The 10,830-nt window shown below is 32.3% G+C and overlaps 1 long non-coding RNA gene across 2 annotated transcripts; it reads left to right on the forward strand.

The window, feature by feature from the left end:
• Nucleotides 1-2,379: 2,379 nt before the first annotated feature.
• LOC118491126 lies at nucleotides 2,380-6,848 on the forward strand. 2 transcript variants are annotated; one of them, XR_004890472.1, is made up of 6 exons: nucleotides 2,380-2,699; nucleotides 3,364-3,959; nucleotides 4,152-4,332; nucleotides 4,416-4,512; nucleotides 5,067-5,176; nucleotides 5,784-6,848. It is a non-coding gene; the product is annotated as an uncharacterized LOC118491126 (long non-coding RNA). The 2 variants fall into 2 exon arrangements; XR_004890470.1 differs by lacking the exon at nucleotides 5,784-6,848 and having other exon boundaries at nucleotides 5,067-5,507.
• Nucleotides 6,849-10,830: the final 3,982 nt, after the last annotated feature.

Genomic DNA, 10,830 nt, shown 5'->3' on the forward strand with positions numbered 1-10,830 from the left:
CACCTATATTTATTTAAATTTTTACCATTTTAAGTTGTTTGTTTGTGCATTGTGACGGTACATTACCACAGATATTATTTATTATTATTATTTAATTTGAATTTTTAGTAATTTTAAAATAAATACTAATCAGCAACTATGTTTATCTATCTTTATACCATTCCAAGTTATTTGCTCGCGCGTTGTGACGGTACGTTACCGAGGACATTGAATCGATATTGATTCGGTTCTTTACAATACTGGTACGATATATGTGTTCGTTGGAAATTAACATGTGTTTTACATCGACCGAAAATTATAAAAACGAACATCGTACCGGCACCAATGTTGTTTGAATGCTGGTTCAGATTGTCACACTACTGGTGCCGATATTCCTTTATCGTCGAAGATGTATAGCCGTATAAAGGAAAACTTTTGAAACCGGAGACCATAAAAATGAATCTAGGTACCAGTACCGATGTTCCGTATGGTAGCGATACACCGTCAGCTTATCGAAAAAGAAAACAATAAAATAAATATCGGTACCAAAACCGTTGTTGTACGTCTGGTTCACTACGGTAGCCGCACAATATCCGTTATCAAACAGAAAACCATAACAATGAATACATACCAGTATTGATGTTGTCCAATTCAGTTTGGTACGATATGGTAGTAATATGGTGTCAGGTTATCCAAACCAAAAACAACAAAAATAAATACTGGTAGGTATCGATGCAAATCTTGTTCAATAGATTTCAGTTCAGTTTGGTACAATAGCAACATAGTGTTCGTTGTCAATAAAATTTATATCGCAATGTTGAAAAAAATAAGCAAGGACGCAAACGAATCAACCCAATATAAACTGAACAACATCAGTATCGATATTCATATTTGTTTTTATTGTGTTCGATTGATGTAAGATTTTCTCTTTGAATTACAATAACAAGTATCGTTACTATAAAGAACCGAACTAATACCAATCGATTTTCCGTCGCAAAGCGCGGGAGAATATAACTAGTTATTATTGTAATAACATAATATGTTGAAAAAGAAATCTAAAGACAACTTCATTAACACTTTAATTCAATAACTTGAAAATTTGAATGCTTTAGAGTTTAGTAGTTCTTTTGGAACTTGGCTTTTCTATGGAGAGTCAATGTTGCTCCACTTATCTTTACATTTTGTTAATCAATCCAAAATCCAGTTGATTAAAATTCACAAAAAGTCAATTTGCAAATCTATTGGTCGTACATTATCCACTTTTATGTGTTCCCTACTTTCACATGTCATTTAACACAACACAAATAAGTGGTTTATCCTGAGATGTGCGTAAGTAAATTTGTAAGCATGTGATTTTTCTTTTAAATTAAGTATTAATTTTTTTAAGGTTTTAAATAACTTTTTGAACTAGGTTTTTAGTATTTTTAATATTTATGTTTTTAATATTTTTAATGTGTTTATTATTTTTTTTAAAAGATTAATTTTTATATATAAAAAGTTAAGCTTAACTTTAAGTTTTTAAATATTAAAAAAAATAGTTTTAATAATATAGGTTTCTGAATATTTTGATAAAGTAAGTTTGAAAAGTTTTAGGTTTAAAAAAACTAAAGTTTTAATAATGTTTTTAAAGTTTTTAGGTATTTTATATGTTTTCCCTTATGTTTAAATAGATCTGATCAACAATTACTTCTTTTATCATCAAGCATCTTTTTTATCTAATAAAAGAGGATTAAGGTTGATATCATATGGACACATTCACTCAATCTAAGGTCATCATTTCAAATTGATGATTCCAATTTTTCAATACATGATGTCATCATTTTCAAATTTTTAAACAATAAAGAAAAGATAAAATAATTAACTTAATTAAAATTATAAAAACAATAACCAATACTAATTAACATCACTGTAACATGTTCATTGGGCTAAACCTTCTCCCCAATTAAACCCTGGTTCGTTTGCTCGTCCTTCTCTTCTTTGGAGATCCAAACATCGTATGGAGAATTGCTGCCTATACAATGCCGGCTCTTGGGACGGCCAACCCGTGCCGTCGCTCGAGGCCCAAATTTTCAAAGGGCCCGAAAGATTTTATAAGCTTTTATATATATATACTAAATTATATATTTAATATATGCATCCATTTATTATGCAAAAAGGTGTTGATGGTGGAGTGGAAAATCTATCTCAAGATAATGTAATGGTTTAAAGTTTAAGTTTGTCTCAACCACCAAAGTTTTATTTTTTTTAATTCATTTCCCCTTAACCACAATTTTGGACCAAATTTTTTTTTTGTCGCCCGAGGCCTAAATTTTTTAAGAGTTCTCAGGGACGGCTCTGTGCCTATATCTACTCTTCTTTAAATATTTCATCAACATCATCAGATTTTATCATGTCTGTTGTTTTACCTCTTTCTTCTTCCTAAAATCTCACAAATTATACTACTTGCATCATACCAACAATGGATAATGACGCAAATAGTTATATTGGGTGTTGATGTGTGTGTTTGAAAACTAGTTTGATTAAGGTAATCTTCATTCACAGCTTTTGTACCAAATTGCAAGATGGAGATGAAGATCTGAAAAAGAGCAAAACCCTAAATCAATAAGCCCTAAATCGCTTGATGCCCATGTCGTCTCCGTTGACCCTAAATTTATACATGGAGAGTTACCCTAAATTTATACAAGTGTTTCAAAGCCCGGGCTATTCAGTGATCTAATCTGGTTGGTTTTCTTTCTCGCTCATGTGTATTTTATTATTCTTCACTATGTCGTATTGTTATTTTGCCCATCTGTTGTGTTCATAGTGAAATCAGCGAATGTTACTGTGGTTGATTGAGCTGATTATTATTATTATTATTATTATTATTATTATTATTATTATTATTATTATTATTATTATTATTATTATTATTATTATTATTATTATTATTATTATTATTATTATTATTATTATTATTATTATTATTATTATTATGGGAGCTTGGTGACTACTGATGCTAAATTTGTTATGTAAATAAAAGTAGTTTTGTATTTTTGTAAAAAAACTTAGCCCTTCGCATTAAGGGTGATGTATGAGTAATTTATCTCTCTTTGTTCAAATTTGAGGACCTATTTTTTCCCTTTAGTTGTTATAAGTTAAAGTTGTGTTGGAAGGTTGTAAAGTTTACATCTTTTTGGCTGTAGATATTATAATCTTGATACTTGTCATCATAGGCATATGGAGAAGGCCATGAAAAAAAAGGCTCCATGAAATCTACAAAATCAGAACAGGTATTTTAATATGGGTTTTGTTTTATTTTTACTGTTATTATTAACTATAACTTATTGTGTTTAATGATGAAGAGCAATGCAGCTTGTGTTTAATGATTTTTATGGTTTCCCTCAGGTTAAGATTTTACCATGGAGGTGTTAGAAATGGATATGCAATGAAACCTGTGGTAAACATTATCCTGGAATGGTTTTTCTAATTCATAATATTTTTCATTTTTTTATGTTTGGCACTTCATTTTAAAGTTACTTTGTATACTCGCAGTTGATATATAAGTTATATATAAGTGAATAAAAATAAAACAAAAAATGTTGTTGGGACATCCCACTTGAATGTTTTAGAGTGTGGCGGGCCCCTTCATACTAATGGGCTTGGGTTTGCAGGAATGAGGCTTTTTTTAGGTTTAGTTAAGTCTCATGGTTTAATCCATCCGTCACTGAAAATGAGTTCAAGTTGATGTTAAGGGTTGCTAAGTTGAGCAGGCCATGAAAAAAAGGCTCCATGAAATCTACAAAACCAGAACAGCTATTCTAATATGGGTTATGTTTTATTATTGTTGTTATTATTAACTATAACTTATTGTGTTTAATGATGAAAAGTAATGCACTTGTGTTTAATGATGTTTATGGTTTCCAAATCAAGTTAAGATTTTACCTAGGAGGTGTTGGAAATGGAGATGGAATGAAACCTGTGGTAAACATGATCCTGGGAAGGTTGTTCTACTTCATAATATTTTTCATTTTTGTGTTTGGCACTTCATTTTAAAATTAGTTTGTATACTCTCAATTGATATATAAGTTATATATATGTGAATAAAAATAAAACAAAGAATGTTGCTAGGACATCCCACTTGAATGTTTTAGAGTGTGGCAGCCCCCTTCATACTAATGGACTTGCGTTTGCAGGATATGAGGCTTGTTTTGGGTTTAGCTAAATTTTTTTCTCAACCAACACCAATTGTAGCTGCTGTAAATGGGCTTTACAAGGTGGCTAAGTCTCATTGTTTAAGCCATCTGTCATGAAGATGAGTTCAAGTTGATGTTAAGGGTAGCTAAGTTGAGCAATACTATTGATGAGGAAGAACAGGTATTCTAATATGGGTTTTGTTTTATTATTACTGTTATTATTAATTATAACTTATTATAATCGGATTTTTCATTTGCTACCAGGTATTGAGAGGTGTTGAAAACTGTTGATGTTGCGATATTAAACAATATAACCCCTCACACGACTGGAATAATGGACAGACTATGTATTGCATTTGAGGTAAATTTATTCATTTTTTTATTGCATTGATGGTAAAATCTACTATTCTTTTACTTTGTTAGTTAAGCTTGGTTATTTTGTTGCTGATATGTTGATGTAAAATTATCCCAATATTAGATCATAACAAAGAGGATTCTAAATGAAGTGTTTTGACCTTTAAAATGCTTTGACCTTTATAAATTATCCTCATATTAGATCATTACAAAGAGGATTCTAAACAAAGTTTTTATCTAAATATTGACTATTTATTTACTAAGAAATGCTTTGACCTTTAAAATGTATTGTTTTCTTGCATGTTTTATTGATGGTCACATTTCTATCTTCAATAAAATCTTGACTCTAATCTTTAAAAAAGACTCGACAACGTTTATCAAGAAAGTATATGATAAACAACAAAAAAACACACTCCGAAATTTTTATTTCATATTAAATAGTATTACAAAACTTAGATTTTCAAAAATATTAAAAGATTACTACTATCATTGAACACCTTGTAGGATTTTTTTCACTCTATCCTTCTTCAATTCGATTTCATTTCCTCTTTTATTTTGCAGATCAAATAACATGTCATAACAGTAGTTGTGTGACGAATTCCTCTGCCTTATCCTTGAACTCTGATTGAACAGAATGTAGAACTTCATCGACCAATGCATTACTACTGCAGGTTTGGTTATAGTATTTTTTCCCTTAGAATACCAACTTTTATGTTTATTTCTTCGTTTGTTCTCTGTTCTTTAAGTGACCATCTTGAAAAGGTTTTTTTTAACTTCGTTGGTATCCCCAGGGGTAAAAGCTTCTGTTTGCCATTTACAATGTTGGTTTTGTTTTAGATGAAGAGCTTTTTAAAAGTTGTTTGTTGATGTTTTGTATTAAACTAATCATCCCCTTTTATAGTTTTACAATGTATAATATGATAAACGAAGAGACAATCCATAATTATGATAACGTGTTTTCTAAACTTTAAATTTCACCATTGGGTTTGTAAATAATCATTCTACTCGTTATATATTTAATTCTATTTGCTTTCCAATGGAAAGTCATTTTTCAAAGTAAATATATGTGTATTTTAATAATTTTAGCGATTAAATCATTAAATGTACACTGATTTCAAAATTTATTTATGTGTGTTACATTTTAAATTTTAATTTTAATTTAATATTTGCAATTAATTCGGACCTTTAGGTTTTTAGATATTTACTTTTTATTTCTCTATATAATACGATTGTCATATATGATTGTGCATATACACTGATTCATTATCATCTCAAAAGATAACTATGGCATCAACCTCTTTACAATCTGATGATTTGAAGCAAGGATTTCTTAAACAAATCGAGGAGTAAGTTTAGGCAGTCAAGGCAACTCTTCAAAAGTTGAAGAGGTGTTTTGATGTATTACAACTTGGATTGCTAATAAGAGACCAGGTTTCGAGAAATTTGATAGCAATGCCAACCACTTTAGTTTGTGACTTGTGTGTCGCGAGTAACATTGAATTTGGTAATAGAGACTTGCAGTTTATGACAAAGCTCAAGGATATACACCGAGAAGTTCAGTACTTGATGGAGTTAAAGTTAAAATTTCCTAATTCTTTTCATTAGATTTTAAATGTTTTATTAGTTTTCAATTTCCTCTCTAATTGTTAGTGTTTTAACTGTTTAAATTTTAAAGACAATACATCTTTCTTTTAACAGTTTAGTTTTACTTATTATTATGACTTTAAACATTTATTGTTTCAAATTACTGTTTTAACAATTTAAATTTTAAAGATGAGACATCTACAATAACTCGCATGATCAAAAATTTTGAAAGAGTATCTCATCAGTCAAAGTTTGACTATGGCCTCAACCAACTCATGTGGTAGCACCTAAACACGCTGGATGCAAGGTGGTTGGTTAGGTATGCCATACTATTTTTATAACCAAGTTTTGTTATTGTTTCACGTTTTGTTAATGATTGTTTTGTATTTGTAGCACTTTTAAAAAGACAAGGGATTGATGTTAACGGTATTTTTAAAGCTGCTCTAAAAAAGGAAGTTGAGGAAGAGCCTCAATCGTATATTGATTGCATTATAACTTTGCATGTTTTGTACAAGTTTTTTTTTTTAATTTATCTTTTACTTATTAGAGGGGTAGTTTTGTAATTTACTAACGTATAACAAATATGGTTGTTAAGGTCTGGCGTGTGAATGGAAGTTATTCTAATTTGTAATATTTGTTAAACAATCAACGTGCTCTACAAATGGTATGTTTTCATTTTTGTAATCGTCAATAACATTTTTATTTTTTTTCAAGTAAAATGCACGGATAGTCCCTATGGTTTTGCAAAATAACACCTATAGTCCCTAACTTTTGGAAATTACACCGGTGCTCCCTGTGGTTTGACAGTTTGTTACTCGGATAGTCCCTGAAGTTGATGATGGTTAATTTTTTCCGTTAACTGAATGTGAAATGACAAATTTACCTTTCATCTTCCCCACTCTATAAAAACAAAACAACCACACCCTCACCTTTCTCTCTGTTTCCCCCCACCATTAACCACCACCCACCTCCCTCCTACACTACAAGTAACCTCATCACCAGCTCACAATGCTGGCTTACAACACTTCACTCACTTCTACTAAAACAAAAAAATACATACGTTCCTCATGTCAGTTCTTCATGTCATTTCTTTAGGTTAAAGACAGACTCCAAATACAGAAGCATTTCTACCGAAGAAATCATTCAGCAAAGGGATCAACAGGAGGTATCTCGCCTGTGAAGGATTCCCGTGGAGGCGCTTCCAGATCCTCATGTGGCCGGAAAAACGCCTTCTCATCCAACAGCGTTTCCTCCGTGCTGCAACTCACCGTCGGTTCCTCCGAGTTCTGTTCACTTGCTGGCACGAACACTCTAGTATCCGGATTAGGCTCCTAGTATTCCTCTGCTGGTTGATGCAAGATCTATTCCACCGGAGGAACCTCATCTCCTACTTCCTTCTCATATGCTAATTCGTGCAATCTCCGCCTACTGCACACTTATATTAGTTAATAAAAAAACGGATTGAATCGAAGGAGGAAAGTTGGAGTTGAAGTTACCGGGCGGAGCAGAAGGAAGGACGAGCGGTGGTCAGAGTGCGTAGGTGAATAACTTCGGCGACCCAATGAGGGTTCCGGATCGATAGATTTACTGGTGCTCGATCCCATCTGAACACCCACTATCGATTAACCTTAACCCACAAAATAATTCATGTGTTCAGATGCAAACAACAAAATGAAGATTAAAGAAAGGTGGGTTCTCAGATCCAACAAAATTTGTAAAAGATTTGTTGTTAAAATGAAGAAGAAGAAGTGGGTGAAGTGTTGTAGACCAGCATTGTGCGCTGGTGAGGAGATTACTTGTGGTGTAGGTGGGATGTGGGTGGTGGCGGGAATCAGAGAGAAAGAAAGGTGGGGGTTGGGTGGGGTTAGGGTTGTTTTGTTTTTATAGAGCGGAGAAGATGAAGGGTAAATTTATCATTTCACATCCATTTAACAGAGAAAACTAACCATCATCCACTCCAGGGACTATCCGAGTAACAAACTGTCAAACCACAGGGAGCACCGATGTAATTTCCAAAAGTTGAGGACTATATGTGTTATTTTGCAAAACCACAGGGACTATCCGTGCATTTTACTCTTTTTTTTCAATATAATTATTAGCAATCTATATGAAACATCATATTTCTAAGAAATCCAGCATTTGACACACCAAGTTCTTTTATTGCAACTGGCCTTTGTCGATCTGGAGCTCCTAACGAACCTGGTTCTAGTTGGCTTAGAACATCTCTAACAGATGTTACAAACGGTTAGTATAATCAGTCAAGTTCTTTTATGTAGTATATGTTTTTTAGCTTCTTGTGGAAATTCTAGATGTTGCATTTTAGAGGATATATGCTTCATAAGTTGGTATATAATTTGAGCACACATTGCTAACCGGGTCCGAGGTCAGTGAGGTATGTATCTTTGTTCTTTAGTTTACTTATTCCACAAGCTTGTGTAATACTCATTATAAATTTTGTTGTTGCAGTTCCATGCGATGAGGAGATACATAGCATTAAGAAATCTCTTAAAGCAACAACTGTTTCTGCACGTCTTTTAGATGTTCCATTTACTTATGTTGTCATACAATGTTCATCTATCAAATTCAGAAATACTTTCACTACCTCAAGCAGTTCTTAAGCAACATGACAATCCTCAAGAAACTATTTATGTGACAACCCTCACAAATCCAGGTATCCATACAAATTAATTAATATTTAATTAGTGCTTAATTACTGTGCTTGATTACAATTATGACTAAACTGTTTTCTGTTTCCTGAGACATACATACTCATGCATCATACTTTATTACTGTCACTCCATTTATTACACACAAAACATTAGTGACAAACTTGATGCACAAAGCACAGTTAGCACAGTGAGCGGATAACCCAGTAAACATGCTGACATTGCCAGCACTAGACATACATTGTTTCTGAGGCCAGTATGAGCCGGGAATAGATTAGTACATTAGTAGGGAGTGTAGGGAGGCGAGGATCATAAAACTGCGTCACTAGGTGATAGTTATAGTGACCGGAAGTGCCTAAAACATACCTTAATTACAAAATTCTGCACTTTATACAAAAATTCAGCATTTAACATAACTAGTAAAGTGCAAAAACTTGGTAAAATAATCCTAGACACTTTCCAAAGTGTCGGGAATTCAATGTGTCACTAAAAACAATATAAATGACACTTTATAGCTTTACTTAGCACTTAATGGATCAATATCCAACCGAACAACCGGACTTTACCCGGAACATAAAAATATTGCCAACGACAATGTTTCTACTTTTCTGAGCTAGTTAGGGTCCCCGAACACCCTAACACACGTTATATTAAATAACATACTTAATATACTAACTAAACCTTTAGATTCCAACTAAGTCTTAACCATATCATCACAACCCAACCATACCCCCCCTCATTTCGAACGGTTACAAGGGGTGGGACACCCCCTTGTTTCTTTTAATTATTTTATTGCTTATGTTGGTAATCAAGAGGACACTTTACATGATGGATTAAGCTTAAACTTGGATTATAAATATATACCTTAGTCCACCATTCTCTTTCATTCAACATAACATCAACCAACTCATCTCCTTACCTCTACACCCCATCTCGGCCGAACCCCATCACCATCATTCACCCACCATCAAGCTTGGTTCTAGTCATTTCTCATACATTCATAGAAGCAAGAGGTCATACAAACAAGCCCGGTGCTTTCGAAAGTTCAAGAACCACTCCCATTTTCTTTTATCCACCACATTTACATCTTGTTTCTTCCCTAGCCTTGAGCTAGTAGTAAGTGTTTCTAATTATCATCTTGATCTTGTTTATGGTGGTTAATAGGTGATTTAACGGTTAAAAATTTAGAACACTAAAGAACATAACTTAAAGTCTTGAACATAAGATGAATAAGTTGGATAAAGACAAGCTAGGTGTGTAAATAATGTAAATCTTGTATAGTTGTGATTATTTGATGTTGTTTGCTACTAAAAGTGGGATGGATCATCATCTAGACATACTAGATCATGTTCAAGAACATGAACTAGTAGTATGTTAGTGTTAGAAATGTGAAAGATGATGAAACCATCCACCATGAACTTGAAACTTGAATAAACATAATTTTTCTTGTAAAATGAAGTTGTAAACTCGTGGATCTAAAGATCTACAAGTGGTTTTTCGGAAGAACCAAGCGGAAAATACTAGTTTTGTTTAAACCCGCATATTTTATGAACTAGTAGCAAACTTGGTAAATAAACAAGCGTATGAACACTTGTTTAACAAGAAATTTAACAAAGAAGCGTTTTTGTAAACCTTGACTAGAAGTTGTTAAACTTCAAATTCTTTAAAAATGAAGTTTACAAGAAACTAAACTTGTTTTTAGTAATAACAAGACCTACTAAAAATGATGGTAACTTACTACATATTTTTACAAAAACTCTCAAGTTCATGAGTTATGGTTTAGTCTTATTTTTGTCTTGATTAATGAATAAATATTGTATATTGATGATTGGTAAATTGTTTGGTTGATTTTACAAAAAGAAAATGATATGCTAAAAGCATGGACACCTCCAGTTACAGAGGAAACTCTAGCGAAATTTTTCCAGAAATATAACACTTAGAAAATATTTTTCTAGTAAATGGTTACAAATATATTTTTAACTTGTTTTCAAAATATAAACTTCGCCATGATTTTTATTACAAAAATTACGAAGTATCGGAGGTGGATTTTCGTAAATAAAACTTGTTAAATATAT

Source organism: Helianthus annuus, chromosome 4 (genome assembly GCF_002127325.2).
Source record: "Helianthus annuus cultivar XRQ/B chromosome 4, HanXRQr2.0-SUNRISE, whole genome shotgun sequence".
In the NCBI taxonomy this organism is placed as follows: Eukaryota; Viridiplantae; Streptophyta; class Magnoliopsida; order Asterales; family Asteraceae; genus Helianthus; species Helianthus annuus.